The following is a 16553-nucleotide window of genomic DNA, read 5'->3' on the forward strand; positions in this document are numbered from 1 at the left end:
TTTTTATTTTTATAATGAGAGCAATTAATAATTTAGTATTTTGATATCCTCACATCCGTATCCTTTGTGGAATGTTCATGAAATCTGTTGAAAGATACATTCAGCATTCCCAGCGTTCATTCAGTTTTATAAGGGTGATCTGCTGCAATCATTCAATTGGTATGCCTACCAGAGGCCTTCCAAAGATAATCAGTTTTTCTTCATTTCTGCATCCACAATTGCTGCATTTGGACTTTTTCTCATTTGCTGTAGGCTAACATTGTGCCACTCTGCTATTATTGCTGTACTTTCCATCACATTATAGCATTACATCACTACAGAGTCATAGAAAAGTTATCTTAAATACATCTGCTTGACAGTTTGGGTTCTATTATACCAGTGTGATTAGTAACATTTTTATACACTAGCAAGACTTAATATTGTCGAAGTTTAGTATAATAAGAGGAAAACTTGAGTTAGATTTGCCTGGGCTCTATTTTTAGGATTAATATGCAAGTAAATGGGATTTTCTGACTTCTCCCATATAATCATTACAAGCACAATTAATAATAGATGTGTAAGTAAAAATAATACCAAACATAACCATTTATTTCTAGTACAATTAATTATTAAAAAATTGAGTGTTTGGGTGTATTAATTCTCAATGATGATTGTTTTTTTTCACATCTATATAGCATAGTCATAAATATTTTTGGAGTTTACAAAATCAAAGACCTATGTTACATTTTTAAGCCCTGTTTTCTACACAGGCAGACAAAATTACCACAGATTCCAAGATTTAAATGCAGTATGCATACTCTTAAAAGATCTCTAATAGTCTTTGAAAACCAGTTAATCAAATCATTTCATTTAGTTCTGAAAACATGATCAGAAAGTGAAGAGATCTGGGGGTTGATCATTGCATGTCCAGTGCAGATTAAGGAGCTTGGAAATGAAAGGCAAATGATCCAAATAATGCAGTGCACTTGGAGTACAATAAGATTTTTCCAATGACTTTCCTCAGCCTTTAGCTTCCTGTAGGAAGTCACAATTTCTAAACTCTTTGGACTGCTGCCAGCAGAGATGCACCTTTAGGCATGAAGTATAGCTTAAAAATGTTCTGAACTTTTGCTCTGCTCAGGAAAAAAACCAAGGATGTTTGGATGGATGGGTGGATGGATGGATGGATGGATGGATGCATGGATGGATGGATGGATGGATGCATTGAAGGATCGATGCACTGAAGGATGGATAGTTGAGCTAAACATTTCACCCTGTACTTGAAAGCTAATGGAAAACACATTCTGTGGTTATAACAAATTAACAGAGCAACCTAGTTTTATATATCACAATCTTACTATTTCCTGTTTTTCTGGTGAATTTTGACTTGGCAAGCAAGCAGACTTGTGCACAGATGAGGAATGTGTTTAGCTTTAGATTTGGCCAGAAAAGAAAATCCTGGAAGATCTTTTTGCTTGGATGGAAATAATGCATGTTACTCTGATGTTACTCTTTGGGATTCAGTTCTGTTGTTATTTTTATAGCTGACTGCAATGTGCTAATATGATAGGGCCAAATCTCAGAAGAGTTAGTGAAGTCAGCAGGAGTTTTAATTGAGTAAAATTTAAGCAGTATCTGAGTGAGGACATTAGGATTTGCTTTATCGTAGAATCATAAAATCACAGAATGGCTTGGGTTGGAAGGGACCCTTTATCACAAGATTCTCATCAGAACTCTAAAAGCTTTATGCTCTGGGGGGTGGGAATAGAATAGAAAAAGAAATTGAAATTGTGGAAGAGCTCTAAGCACTCTGTAATTGAGATGGCTTCTGGAGTGCAGGCAGGCATCATGGAAAGTGGCTGTAAGGATGTCTCCTAATAACACCACCAAGTCACAGTGCAAAGGGCATTTCAGGGACAGAGCAGAGGATGGCATGTTAGAAATGCCACTGCAGCACACAGCCCTGCAGTCAGGGAGCAGCTAGGGCTAGCAGGGCAACACGCAGAAGGCAGCCAACATCCGCCCCAGCTGGCCTCTCTCTGTTATTTAGGTGAGAGGGATGATCTATAGAACAGGGTCAGGAGTTCAGAATGGTGGCTTAAAATGGCTCCAGCTCAAGCTTTCTTTTCTCTTGAGCCAGATTTGTTAATTTAGTATGTTAACTTTTAATTAACATCCTGCTGTAGAAAGTACTGGTCTGGTTGGACTCTCTTGGACCTGACTCTTGCTTATGCTTTTGCAGCATAACAGCTCCTTTCAGCAGTACAGATTCAGGCTCCTAGTGCCACTGCATTATGCAATGGTCTCAGTTGCTATCTCAGTTGCTTTTTAAATAGTTGTACTTTTCAATAGATTTCAGGCCTTTGTAGCCAGCAAGTGTGACTTAAATGGACTGAAAACCAGCATACCAACTAAAGGAACATTTACTATTTTTAAAATCTCTATTTTTAAACTAATCTCATGAAACATTAAGTTCTGTCTCTGGGGTTTTGAAGGGTTGTGATTCACATCACTTCCCAGCTCCGAAGGTTGAGAACCATTCAGTGTTCCTCTCTCCTTGAAATCTCCATGAACTGCATAGATTAGTGTATATTACTATGACAGCTTTGTAATCGGGACTTCCTTTCATTAGAAGGTGAAGCCACAGATGTTTCTTGCATGACATTTCATAAAATAGACAACTAAAAGAATAAATTCTATGCTTATTATACCCTAATATTAATCTGGCTTGGCTGTCAGCCAGCTGGGTATTTGTGTGGCTCTCTGTTTAATCAGCTGTCTTCTGAACTCTCTTCAGCCTTCCACAAACACACATTTGCACTCCTATGTCATGGTTAAAAAAAGTAATTCAGGAATCCTAATGTGAAATTTTGAAGTATTAAAATGAAGCCCATGTATACTTCTCTTTTGACTGATAAACCTTCCTTAAGAGCAACGTGGCATGCTGGCTTACAACAACATATATACATATTTTTCATGATGAGAACACTCAAACGCTGGAACAGGTTGCCCAAAGATGCCTCCATCTTCAGAGGTCTTCAGGACCCAACTGGATTAAACCCTGAGTTACCCTGAGTCTGATCTTGTGGCTGGCTCTCCTTTGAGCAGGAGATTGGGCTTCAGGCTTCTTGGCACCAATTCCAACCTCAATTATCATGTAATCCTGTAAGTCTAGGACTTTACATTAGATATAGAAACCTTTACAGTGAGTTTCAGGACTTCTGCCTTCAAATAAACAGGCTCCATACTGCCACATTATAAGTCCTGCCAATGAAACCAATATAATACACTGCTTTTCTTTAAAGTTACAGTGTTCGGGATAATGTTAACTAACAATGCACAGAGTGTAAATATTTTACAACACGCACATCAAGATATATATTCAGCTTATTTTGTCCCCCTGAAAATCATGGGGAGAAATATCTTAGTCTTTCTAGTTACTAGAACTGAAAGTTCTGCTGTCTGAATGGCTGCGAATTCTTTCAGTGTAGAATGCATCTGTCCACACAGAAGTATAAAAGCAGAAGATACAGACCTCCACAAGGGAGAGAGAGAGAGATCAGAATAGACAAAAGAACAAGGAATGCAAAAGAAATGAAACAACATCTGGAGATATTTTTTCTTGGTTTAACAGCATTCATCGCTAACCTGAGTCTCCGTGGCCAGCTTTACACACTGATTGCATACAGCTCCCACTGATTTCCTTACAGAAGGTTCAGGCAGCTTGTGACATTTTTGCTACACTCCCCTTTCTGTTCTCTGGTTCATCTTCCTTCCTTCTTTTGTTCCCCACGAGGGAGCAGGCCCACAAGGACAGGATTTTCTTCTCCTCTCAGTTTACAACCTCTTGGAGTTCACACCCTTTTCATCCTCTCTCAAGAGCTCTAGCAGCGACCTTTCCAGAAAAAATAAACTTTCAGATCGCATAGTGATTAGAAAGATTATCCACATTAAGCATTCCCCTTGTGAGCATGAATGTAACAAAAGCTCATTTAAGAAACTCGAGCGCTTTGCTGTAGCCAGGAGGTATCAGCTACCTCCTGCAAAAGTGGCCCTTTTATTCCTCTGCTGGATTTAATCAGCTGTTGGTGTCTGCCATCTCAACAAGAAGCCCTTTTACTTCCTGATGGTTGTATGAGTTAGAAATACTGCTGCTAAATCACTTGTTCCTTGTTTTTCATGGGACAGTTGAAGGAAGGACACTATCTGGGCTTTTGCCTTCCTACCTGCTCCCTCTGTGGTTGGCATATTTTGAGATTTCACTCGTAATTAAGTTCATACTTATAAGAATAGAAATGCATTAATGAAATGTCTGAGAGCAAACAGAACTGCAGAATTTCCCACTATTTCCTCACAATATTTCTTCCCTTTTCCATGCACCATAAGCATTGAAATGACATAGCATGAGGCAGAACCGGAGGAAAAGTTTGATTATGGGGATACCACAGTCCAGCACAGAGAACAGCGCAAGCCATAAATCTTTTTATATAATCATCCCCTTTTTCTAACCGATTATCCTGTTGTCCCAACAAATTATCTTCAGGCCACCACTTGTCCAATAATTTGTCTCTAAGATAAATATTTTGACATTGTCTCGCTTTGTAGAAAACACAGGCATGAGGTGTTTTCAATTAAAGCTAAAGAGTTTGCTAAGAGTTTGGGAAACTCTTTTGAAGTCAGAAAAAAAGATCGGTTGACAGCCCTGATCATTTTGGCATGGCACCAAGAATGACAAACGCAAGAAACCATGTGATTGCCTGTTACCGCTGTCTGCAAAGGCAAGTGTCACCCTGGAGATTTTGCTCTGTTCTGCTTGGTTCTTAAGCTTTTCTTTCTGTGCTGTTAAATGCGTGTGCTTTGTTCAGCTTCTGTCTGTTAAATTCAACATACCCACAAGAGAACAGGTATCTGCTGAGGAATTAAATGCTGATTTTCTCTTTAAAAGTAAAGAAAAATAAACAAAAAATGCCAGTAATTCTCCTGCCAGTGGCGGTCAGTTTGGTCATATATGAGGTAATACCTGGAATCAAAGAATTATTATAAACCTGCTGCTTCTGGAAAGTGTACTAAATGCAATGAAAAATACTTATATTTACTTTTTCTTTTGAAAAGCAGTTATTGGCACAGAAACATTTATCCTTGTATGAGACAATATTGGCTTCCATGATATAAATATAATCATTTTCATTTTGATCTACGAATTACGTCTGTGATCATATGGGCAGAAAAGTCCACCTATTTGGATTAAAACTAGATCAGAACTCATGCCAAATTCATTACTCCATTTCAGTGTTTTAGCCAAAATTTTGGCTCATAAGGCCTCCGTTCAGTACCGGTTTTGTGTAGGTGTTACACTCCCACTGAATAAGCACAGATTCCAGACACAGATGATGAAAAAGCTGAAGAACTGGAAAAGAAGCTATTTCAAAAACATGTTTTCAAGATTATTCTTTCACACATATATAATTGGTTTAAGCCATAGTTTTGCCAGAGACACATTTCTCAAAGCAGTACTCTCAGCCTAAGGATTCTGAGTCTTCTATTGTATGTGTTGCTTAATGATGTAGCAGTAACATCTTATATCCAAGTTATTTGAATAGTATGTCATTTTTCAACAAAATGCATTATGAAATAAGAGTACCCTGAGAAGGACAGTCATGCTGTTTGAATTATGGCATTCATTTCTGAAGCCTCTTCTTAATGGAGTGAGTGAGGATCCTCTCCTGGTTAACTCAGGAAACCTAACTGAGAAACTTATTTCCAGGGCCTGTATAAAGACCTTAAACACAAGGTATATGAAAACCCTCATTGTGTTTGTTTTTAAGACAGGTTATATACAAAGAAGACACCTATGATACTGAAGATGAGCAAACTGTACTGTATTTCATAGTGAATATAGTTTCCTTCAAAATTTGCACTGTAAAATTTTATTCATAAAATAGTTGTTAGCAACTGATCTTTTTGGAATAAAGAAATGTGCCTGAAGTTTGCACTTATTTACTTAGATTCACTACTTCACTGTTTCAGTTATTTGTCTCACCCACAAGCCAGTTGCTCACTGATTCAAATTATGTCCTCAATTACTGTTCATTTGAGAATTTCCACATGATTGCTAATGTAAGAAAAAAAAACAATCTTAAGAAACACGTACACTGTGAATAACAGTTCTCCAGTTCTCATTTTACAGAACAGTTTTTTGTTTATATAAAAATGTTCTATCTCCTTTCATTCTGGCAGTCTAGTGTACTCTAATGTAAACCTGAATCACACAAGATTTAGCTTTTGGAAAGGCTTTGTGACAACCTCTTTACCAAATTAATAATATTCCTAAGGCAGCAGTTCCTTGTTCTCCATGATTTTCCATATTCAGCTCTTGTTTTTTCTAAATCCCATTTTTTTATACTAGAAAAACATGTCCATGCATTGTAGAAAAAACTAGCTCTGACAAACATAGTAATATATATGCCAAGAAATATAATTAAAAATACCATGTCCTTTCCGCACTACTCCTCCATTAAAGTCAATGTCGTGATAAAGGAGCAGATACTTCTAGTCCAGGTAGATCCACTGAGAAAATAACAGTTTTTTTGGTAGTATACAATGAAATTATTTAGGCTGTTTCCTTCATTTTTCTTTTGAATGTGACATCCTCCAATTAAGATGAAGTAAATCATACCAAGCATTCTTCCTGAACACAATCAAAAAACTTTGCACCTCAAAATCTAGTTTTATTTTGGCTGTGTATTATTGAAGAAACAAGAGTCCATACATATCCAAAATTATCCTGAGGAAAGTTATGACCCTGTTGGAATGCAGTAGCTGCCACAGCTGAATTTCAGTACACGCTGAACAATAAAACGATGCACATGGGAATTGTTTACATCTCTTATGCTTTCATGAGGAATAACTTCTTTCTCTTCTTTGAGTTATTCGGTTTGTATTTTAAATACATAATGAAGGAAAAGACTTGTTTAAAGCTCTGTGTTGTGTTTTTTTCTAAATATGCTGGAAACGTGTACAAATGCTCTTGCCTAAAGCAAACATTTTTATTTCAAAACTTCAATATTTATGGCCCTTTCCAAAGTATATAGGACTTACAATTAAGACTCATTTCAGATCAAGTCTTCAAAACACCACAACAGCCTAAACAACAGAGAAGAATATGCACTATTTTGCTTAAAAGGGATGCATTTCTATGTACATCTGTAATGCAGACATATTCCATATAAAATTCAAGTACTCATTGTAGCACGGTGTCTACAAGAATGAAGTGAAGCTATTTGGCCTGCTTGTTTGTTGGCTTTTTACTTGGAAACATTTCCATCTTAACTCCTGAGATTTTACAGCAGTTGAAACGATAAATCATTTTAGGGTGCTCCAATATTACAGGTAAAAAAGTCAGGTACACATTCTAGCTCAGATATACAAAGTATAGAGCATATGTGGTATCATTCCAGGATGTGATCTTCACAAATTACAGCAAGAGATGATTGGTTTTGTTATGATAGCAAGATTAGATTATTATGTTGTATGCTGTCAATAAAAATGCAAAGGTTTTCACAGAATTTAATAAAGAAAACAAGATAAATGTGTGTGTTTGTTTTTTTTCAGGTGAAATATTGTAAGGAACAGAGAAAAAAATCTAAACTGAAGAAATGCAAGCAGATGGAAAGAACTATTATGCAAATGCATGAGTCAGAGTTTTCCTAAGGAAATAATTTGACCTGAAAACCTAAAATTGGAATTTTGGTCCCAGCACAGATGCATGCCAAAGGCCCGATCCTTACTTTGTTTGTTGGAATGTTCTTTAAAACTGCACAAAGAATCCTATTGTGTAGAGGGATGTAAGATCCCAGCTCAGCTGACTTGCTTGTTTGACTTAAGTTGTAGTGCCATCTACTGTAGTAATAGCCACAGTCTTGAGCATATTTTTCAATTCTTTCCACTGCAATTGAAATTAAATCAAGTTATAAGCTTAGGAGCATACAAAATACTATCAGTTATGAATATTAAAAGAAGGGACATCCAGAGATAAAAACATGGTTGGAGTACACTATTAGGAAACTAGACAAACATCAAGACTACAAAAATGACTTCTTGAGTGGCTATAACTATTACTTCGTGGTTCAGAATGGACAAAAAAAGCCAGTTTTAAAATACTGAATTAGAAGGAACTTTTCCTGCTGTAAGATTTTCCTGTACCTGCCATGTTTGGAGCTTTCACAGCTTCTTTTGTAACTTATGAGAGTGCTGCTGTTGGAGAGGCTCCTGCACCAGATGAGCTGTTCCTCTGAACCACTGCAACAGCGTTTTTTTTCTGTACTATTAAATGCACTATTTGCTAACATTAACCTCCTACCTCCCCCAAAAGAAGCCATAGAGTTGAAGTTTGTGCCCTACAGCAGGGTTGCAAAGTTGTACATTTCCATATACATTCTTCTCCAATGCCTGAGTGTGCAATGAATACTAGTAAATACTAGAGGACGCTGACAGTACATTGTGCCTGCAGTGAGATTGCAAAGGCAGAACGAGAGGTGAAACCCTTGTCTTTATGTAGACACTTGTAACACATTGGAGTGATGGATGCTAGTCAGAGATGGTTTCCCCAGTTCAAGCAGATGTGGAGGAACCATCAGAGAGCCTTCTGACTTGTTGATATCTTGACTGGGACACATCAGTTCTTAGGATGGGGACAGCCAACACACTGTTCAGTTTGGCAGCCCAGATGTTTATCATGATGCTGTAGTCAGGACAGCCCTGCAGAGTAATGAGTGACATACAAGCATCTCATTTTCTATATGCTCATTAGAGCAGAATTATGTTCTAGAGACCTTCTACACTGATGTAAGTCTGCAATTACATCACATACCACTATGAATAAACAGGCGTAGCACCGTTTCTTGTCTGTCTTTAGTTTTCTAAGTGCAAAGAAAGAAATCTTCACACTGGAGAGTGAGACGGCTTTTGCATGCTCTGATTACTGTCCACACTCCAGACAAGATCCACTAATTTACTTAACCTGCAGCCATGTATCACTTCATTTCTTTCTTAAAAACTTGTGCATTAGCTTACAGGTTAGGTGGATTCACAGCTGCAGGTCATAACTTGTTGCATCGCTGAACATGAAATCTGACATAAGCCTCTACTGCTTTGTGTCTCAGGCTAGTGCAACTCTCTGTTCTTTTTGACACCTACTTCTTTAAAGCAGTCTCTCTGCTGCTTTCTCAGGCTGCTGAGCAGCTGACAGTTGCACTGCAAAGACAGGAGATTTACAGCCAGCTAATTACCTCTTTCCAGGGAATAGCACTGTATGTTCTCCTTCTTACTGGTATTCTGAATGATTCTTCTGTTGGAATTTTTATTCAGCAATGGAAAATAAGCCTTAAAGAAACACATGATATTACAGTTCACTGAGAGGTCATCTAACATAAAGCATGCTGCAAGTCCGTTGTGACCCAGCTCAGACTTTCTAAGAATTTAGTTTCATTTCAGCTGTGTTTGATGCTGAGAGTTTCACAGAACGACTGAATCACAGATGCCTTAATTTGGAAGGGACCTTAAAGATTGTTTAGTTCTGACAGCCCAGTCATGGGCAGGGCTGCCACCCACCAGCTCAGGCTGCCCAGGGCCCCGTCCAACCTGGCCTTGAGTGCCTCCAGGGATGGGGCATCCACAGCTTCTCTGGGCAGCCTGTGCCATCTTGTGCCAGTGCCTCACCATCCTCTGAGTAAAGAATTTCTTCCTAAATTTCAGTATGCCTATGTGAAAATACATAACCGAAGGCACTCTTCTCTAAAAGCCTTTGTTCAATACATTTATAACATACAGAGCTGAAAAAAATGGCCGTTTTCCATGAAGTAAGGTGCCAGAACTTCTGGAAAAGACCTTTAACAAACCAAATAGCAGACTGAGGTGCTAAGCAAGACCATAGTTTTGCAGGTGCTTGAAAGCAGATAAAGCAGAACTGCCAATGAAAGAGGTCACGCTACCCTTCCCAGACCCAGCAGCCCATCCCCAGGTGTGCTCGACCCCTCAACTCCCACCTGCTCACACAAAGGCTCACGTGGCCTCATGTAGTCTTATTCTTTTTGCCAAGGTCATTTGGAGCCAGACCACTGTTCTGACCTGGTTCACCATGGTCTGCCAAGTACGGCTTTGTTGCTGTTGGGGTGCCAGACGGTGCAGCAAGGCCTGCAGCCACTCTGTGGCCTGGCCAAAGCTCTGCCAGGGGTCCAACCTCATCCATGAAAGTTGGTGCAGGTCATTGCTGTAAAACGATCTCCACCTTTTCAAGTCTGGAGCCAAGCCTGTCATCTGGAGAGTGTGACAACAGACAGCTGTTAATGTCCCTGCCGAGGAAAAAAACTGAATTTATCTTCAGAGCCATTCATTTTTAGTTGCCATAGAAACAGCCATTAGAGCCATTTTATATCTGGCTGACAAACCTCACATTTCCTGATCCTGCTTTTCTGATTTCTCTTGCTTTCCTTTCTTTCTTTTCACATTTGATTTCCATTTCAATGCAAAATGACTCACAGATGCATACCTATCTAAAGCACAAATATACATTTATTATATCATCTCTGAAACTTTCCATCACTCCCCATATATTTCTGCTCAATCTACAATAATTGTCTATTTCTAGCTACACTGGGCAAACAAAAGGAATAAAGGTACACATAAATAAAATTAGTTGTTGGCACTTCTCCTTTGCTTTTCTTTTTTAATGGAGTATTAGATTAACATTGGGGTGATAACACTCTTTATAAGAATCTACTACATATTCTCATCTCTTCTCAAACTTTTCTCATCTTCAGTCATCCAGATGGATTTCAAATACAAAACTGGAGTTTGTATTTACTTACTTGCATTAAAAATTCATCAAACTATACAATTTTTGTTATTATTTTCATTCTTTGAATTGCTCTTCCAGTATTTCTGAAATTTGATGCTTCTTTTTCTTATATGCTTTGGTTATATGTTACAACCTCAGGCTTGCAGGAAGGAAAAATCAATGTTTCTTAAAACGTCTACTCATTCTGAGTAGCTCATATAGGTGAAGGTGCTAAATTCTATCAGCATTTATCACTGTTGATTTATCAACATGCCAGCTGTAGTGGCTGGCACTCTGGATAAGAGATCCTCACAAATTCAGTCAGTGCATTTGGAAATGTGAACTCAAATATTTCTTTCTTATTAAAATAAATATCATTATATACTTAGCTAACTTACAAAGGAGAGTGTTAATGAATGTATACTAATATTTGTAAAGAATGTAGTAAATTCAGATGTAAAATGTTGGAAAAATGCAAAATTATGATGAGTATTTAGTGTATCTTCTGTAACATGAAATGAAGTTGAACTATCAAAATCCCTTACAGACCAGGAGTTAATTATTGCATACAAAAATTATTTATTGCTAACATATCTGCTATACTCCTGAAGAAAAAATCCTGGTCAGAATAAGGAATACTTTTCTGCCCCTAAACTGTTAACAGCAGAAGTACATTCTATTTAGAGAACTGAAATCAACATCAAAACACTCCTTGAGAATGGCCTTGAAAAAATATGAATTTGCTGTATAACAACACTCTGACAGTAAGTCTGATAGTGCCAGGTCACCAGGGCACATGCATTAATATTTTAAATTCTGCTTAGATACTTCCTTTTGCTTCCTTTTAAAGACAAACTTTAGTCCTGCAATGGGTGCACGTATCATTAGGGTGCTGGCAGGGCTTCTCTAGGGCAAGTCCCCTCCACCCTGTCGAGCAGCGTAGCAAGAAGCTGCCAGGAGTGTTCTTGCAGTGATTCACTCTGCAGCACCGTGACACCAAACCCTGGTGTCCTGGTGTCCTGGTGTCCTGTGAGCCCATCAGCCTTGACACAGGGAACTCAAGGGAGACGTAGTGATGGGATGTTTGAAGGAAAATCTCTGAACCACCATCCTCCCTGCAGGCAGAACAGCTGCTGGGGTGCTGCCTGTTCCCCATGGCATTCACATGAAGATGTAGGTTTGCCCCAGCCATGACACTTCCATGCCCTGCTGTCCACCTGTTCACATGGGTGCATCTTCCACAGCTTTGACCCCTAGCTTCACATTCTCTCTCCTTCCCCATTTTTCTGTGGCTGGAGATATATCCCACAGCAAGAGGTGGAAGTTGCTGTGGTGCTGGTGCACTGCTGTGGGGAAGTGGCGTACCTGCTCCCAGCTGGATGGGTAGAGCAGCATGCCACATGTGCAGAGTGTGCTATAATGGATGGCATAGCATTATTTAGGAATCCATTGTACCACTGCATCTACACTGTCCCCTTCCTCTACCTCACACTTTCCCGCAAGCCCCAACCATTTCCCAAAACTTTTCTTCCCAGATACACTCCTCCAGACCTTGATGTGGCTTTTACCCATCCAACCTCCTCTCCTCTCTTCCCATTTCTTTTACTATAGTACAGTAGCAGAAAATGGCCCCAGGCACCCACAGGACCTGTAGATATATATATATATATACTTAATTCAGATGAACTCGTTAAGCAAAAATAAATTAGAAAATGAACAAAAAACAATGGAATGAAGTTATTCCTGATCTTAAATTTTTTGAAAAATGACAAACATCTGAAAGTGACTTGGACTGGGATGTTTCATTTGCATATTTGTGTAGCCCATTCAGAGAAAAAGGTGTTTAATGCACTGAACAGGTTTAAAAACTTTCAGTTGATTTAGAAGTAGAAATGAGCTGCAATAAGGTATTGCATAAAATATTCTAGCACTTTTCTTAAGGGTAAAATTATGAGAAATTTTTTAAAAGAAAGCTAATTTTAAAAAATAGTTTGTGATTTAAAGCTGAAAATTCTGTGTCATACTCCTTCTGAAGCTAACTGAGCCTTCTAATTTATTATATCAAAGTAGATTCAAATGGGGTAACAAAATTTATTATCACCTTTCACACTGTAATTGCTGTTCTTAATACGCCTCCCTGCCTTGTGGGTTGGGAAATCCACACCATTTGTGAATCATCTCCTGATTCCACATAATTTGCAACCTGGCTCTGAACAACAGGGTATGTAGCTGAACTGAGAGAGTGAGCAGACTGATGGGCAGGTGTAGTGCGAATAAACTATGAACTCTGAGCCCAGAACTGAATACCTATAACAAGGCAAATCTGGGCAAGACACCATAGAATCACAGAACTACTGAATTGCTTGGGTAGGATGGGAACTTAATGATCAGCAAGTTCTAATCCCCTGCTGTGGGCAGGATTGCCACCTGCTTCTTTCCTATAGAAGTTTTGTCAGCAGAGGGTTTTGTAGATGCTCTTTTGTTGTACTTTCATGTTAGACTTACTCCAGCCTAACTGTGAGGAGGAAACACTCCCTCTTTTCTTGAACAGGCTGTTGCTGCTACCTTTGCTTGGGCATAAGCATGACTGCCCCTTTCCTTGTCAGCCTGTATTATCGTACCATCAAAAAATCCTAAAATTTCAGCCTTTGAAAGCAAGTATACAAACAAGGATTTGTGCCCATTTGCATTTTATTTGTGGTTGTGTTGGGTTTTTTGTTTGTTTTTTTGTTTTGTTTTCTCCTCAGTTGCTCTCTGTGTGGTTTTATAAACTGAGGCATTTCAGTGGAAAAGCCAATTTCTTACCATTGGAGATGTACGGACTTCTACCATTTGGATTATTTTACTGGGAGAAAACAAAACAAAACAAAACACAACAATAAAAGTGCTTGTACAATGGCTCTAGGCAGCTTTGGAAAGATCAAAAGCTTCAGGACTACAGCTGAGCAAACAAAACATATATTCAGTGCCATTGGACTAACATAGCTTGGACATAAGTTTATATAACAAAGCATACATTGTCCATCTCAACTAGGCTGAGGCCTCTTCTGATTTTGAGTACCACCCTGATTTATGCAGCATTTTACTGAATTGTTTAACTTCTCACTTTGTTGTCTTTGGCACTACTGCAGGAATAGTCTGTTTGAAAATTCATGTACCATCATCAGTCTTGATTCCTCTGGGAAATTTCTCCTTTTTTTTTTTTAATATAAAAAGACATTTTTCCTGTGTTGTTAGCAAAAATAGATTACTTTTAAAATTTCTATACTATTGAAACTGGTTCTGCTGCTTTTAGCTAAAGTAGTACATTTAAAGGTAGTTTGAAATATTCATATGCAATAAAAATGGGTGGAAAAGCCTTCTTCTCCCTGTTTTCTTGCAGCAGTTTCCATCCTCATAGAGAGGCCCTGAAGAGCTCTGGGGAGGAGAGCACAGAGGTCTGTGGGCAGGTGAGGCATGTATAGTGAGGCTCTCAGCAGCACCAGCTGCTGCTTTTAGGTTTGAAATCAGGATTAGGCTTGAATTTGCATCATTACAGCACCAGAGACTAAGGGAGCAATATACAAGTAAATAGGCTCCTGGGGATCCATGAGAAATACAGACTTAAGGTATGGGCTGCTTTCTTATGCATAGTTGTCAGGGCCCCCTTTCCCTCCTGCCTTTGATAGGAAGAAAGCTCCAGCTGTTTTATCAGATGGAAACCAGCGTGAAAGAAGAACTGAGGGAAGACACCTGCTCATCTGTGTGCTCTCTTGTTCAGAGATGTGTCTGGAAGGCTTGCAGTCATTTGGTCACTTGCTGTCTCCAACAAATTTCAGAAGGACTCATCTCTGAGACCAGGCTGTGCTCCTCTCTCTCACGACCACTTCAGCCCTCACACTAGCGCAGCCTGCTGAATTTTACTGGGAGAAGGCAACATATGGTGCAAATGATTTTCATGTGCACAAAATGCACAAAGCATTAACATTTTCACTAGACTGGATCTATCTTAAGCTGTTCCATGGAGAGGGAATTATTCATAAAGAAGATGTTGCTGACTACAAGAAACTTGAAGACATATTTATTGAGTCTACTCACAAAAAGAATGAAAACATAGCAGAACGTAAATAGAACAGCTTGCATGATATTCAGTCTCCTACATTGTTTACAGAATTTGCTTAATGGTATGTATACAAGAACCAAAATAATCATACTAAATTTTGTACATGTCTGTGTGCAATAAATTGCTGAATCTATTTACAAAGGCTCCAAAGTGGAGAAGCTTCCTGAGCACAGAAAAACAGCATGGGGCCAGGAGTCCAAGGGCTTCACTTATCACTCTCTGCTCTCTCACAGAGCAAAGAAGAGGCAGTGCCTTTTCCTGTCTCTTCAAAGACCCCTGGAGGGTCCTTGAAATGCTAGTGGTGATCCCTGAGGTGATTTGAGGTGAGCATAATGACTTTATCATTCATTCTTTAATCTCTTTGCCCTTTGAAACATAATTACAATCTACGTGCAATTTTCATAAGGTATCCAGATGCACATAAAACATTTAGGTGCACACAACCTAACAAAGAATCATAGAATTACAGAACCATAGAATGAATATCCCATGTTGGAAGGGACCCACACAGATCACTGAGTGCAGCTCCTGGCTCCACTCAGCACCACCCAACACTCAAACTACACTTCTGAGAGCATTGTCCAAATACTTCTTGAACTCCATCAACTTGGATGTCAGGGGGAAGTTCTTTACAGAGAGAGTGGTGAGGTGCTGGAACAGGCTGCCCAGAGAGGTTGTGGATGCCCCGTCCTTTGAGGTGTTCAAGGCCAGGTTGGATGGGGCCTGGGCAGCCTGGTCTAGTATTAAATGTGGAGGTTTGTGGCCCTGCATGTGGCAGGGGAGTTGGAGATTCGTGATCCTTGAGGTCCCTTCCAACCCTGGCCATTCTGTGATTCTGTGATTGAGACTGTGGTTTCTTCCCGTGACAGCCTGTCCCAGTGCCCAGCTAGCCTGAAGGAAAGAACTTCCTGCTGTCTCCCTTGAGTTCTTATCAGGATAGGAAAGGTTAATTTTTCTTCAGTAATTTTGTCCAATGTGGACAGATGGACAGAAGTATTGTGCCAAAGTGCTTCATGTTGTTACAAGTAACAAGATCATCATCAAGCAGACATGATCCCCTTTAAAACTCCATGCTCAATGCCTAGATACACCTTAGCAAATGTTTCTTCAGGTGATATTCTGAACCTTCCCAAAGAGCTCTTTCGAAGGAAGGTTTAGTTCCTCCATCAGGAAAGCCGTAACAGCCGAAAACAAACCCAGCTGTAGGTTTTCTGTCTGTTAACACCTACAACAACACAAGAGGTCTGCACATGTTACAGGTTTTTTTTTTTATGTGTGTGTGTGCCACAAACTGGATGACAACTCCAGGGGCAACCTGAGCATCTCCACGCCCAAGTACAGCAGGACCATCAGCCTACGTACTTCACAGCATATCCATTGCTGTGGCTCTCTGATTTTTCACCTCTTTTCCGTCAGGGAAAGACAAGTCTTTCCTTTCAAAGAAAACTATCCTGTGAGAGCACCAAGGCACGCACGCGAGCGCTGCACCCAGTACGAAGCAGGGATGCTCTGGGACACGGATGCTGATCCAGGAGCCGGGAAGCACTCTGACTCACGGAAAAAATAATTTTGAATCCACCTGTAGTTCTTTAAAGCTCTTTCCGTTCGCTCTGAGAAACAGGAACTTCCCGTTGTCAG

The sequence above is a fragment of the Phasianus colchicus genome, chromosome 1 (genome assembly GCF_987193195.1).
Source record: "Phasianus colchicus chromosome 1, bPhaCol1.hap1.1, whole genome shotgun sequence".
Taxonomy (NCBI): Eukaryota; Metazoa; Chordata; class Aves; order Galliformes; family Phasianidae; genus Phasianus; species Phasianus colchicus.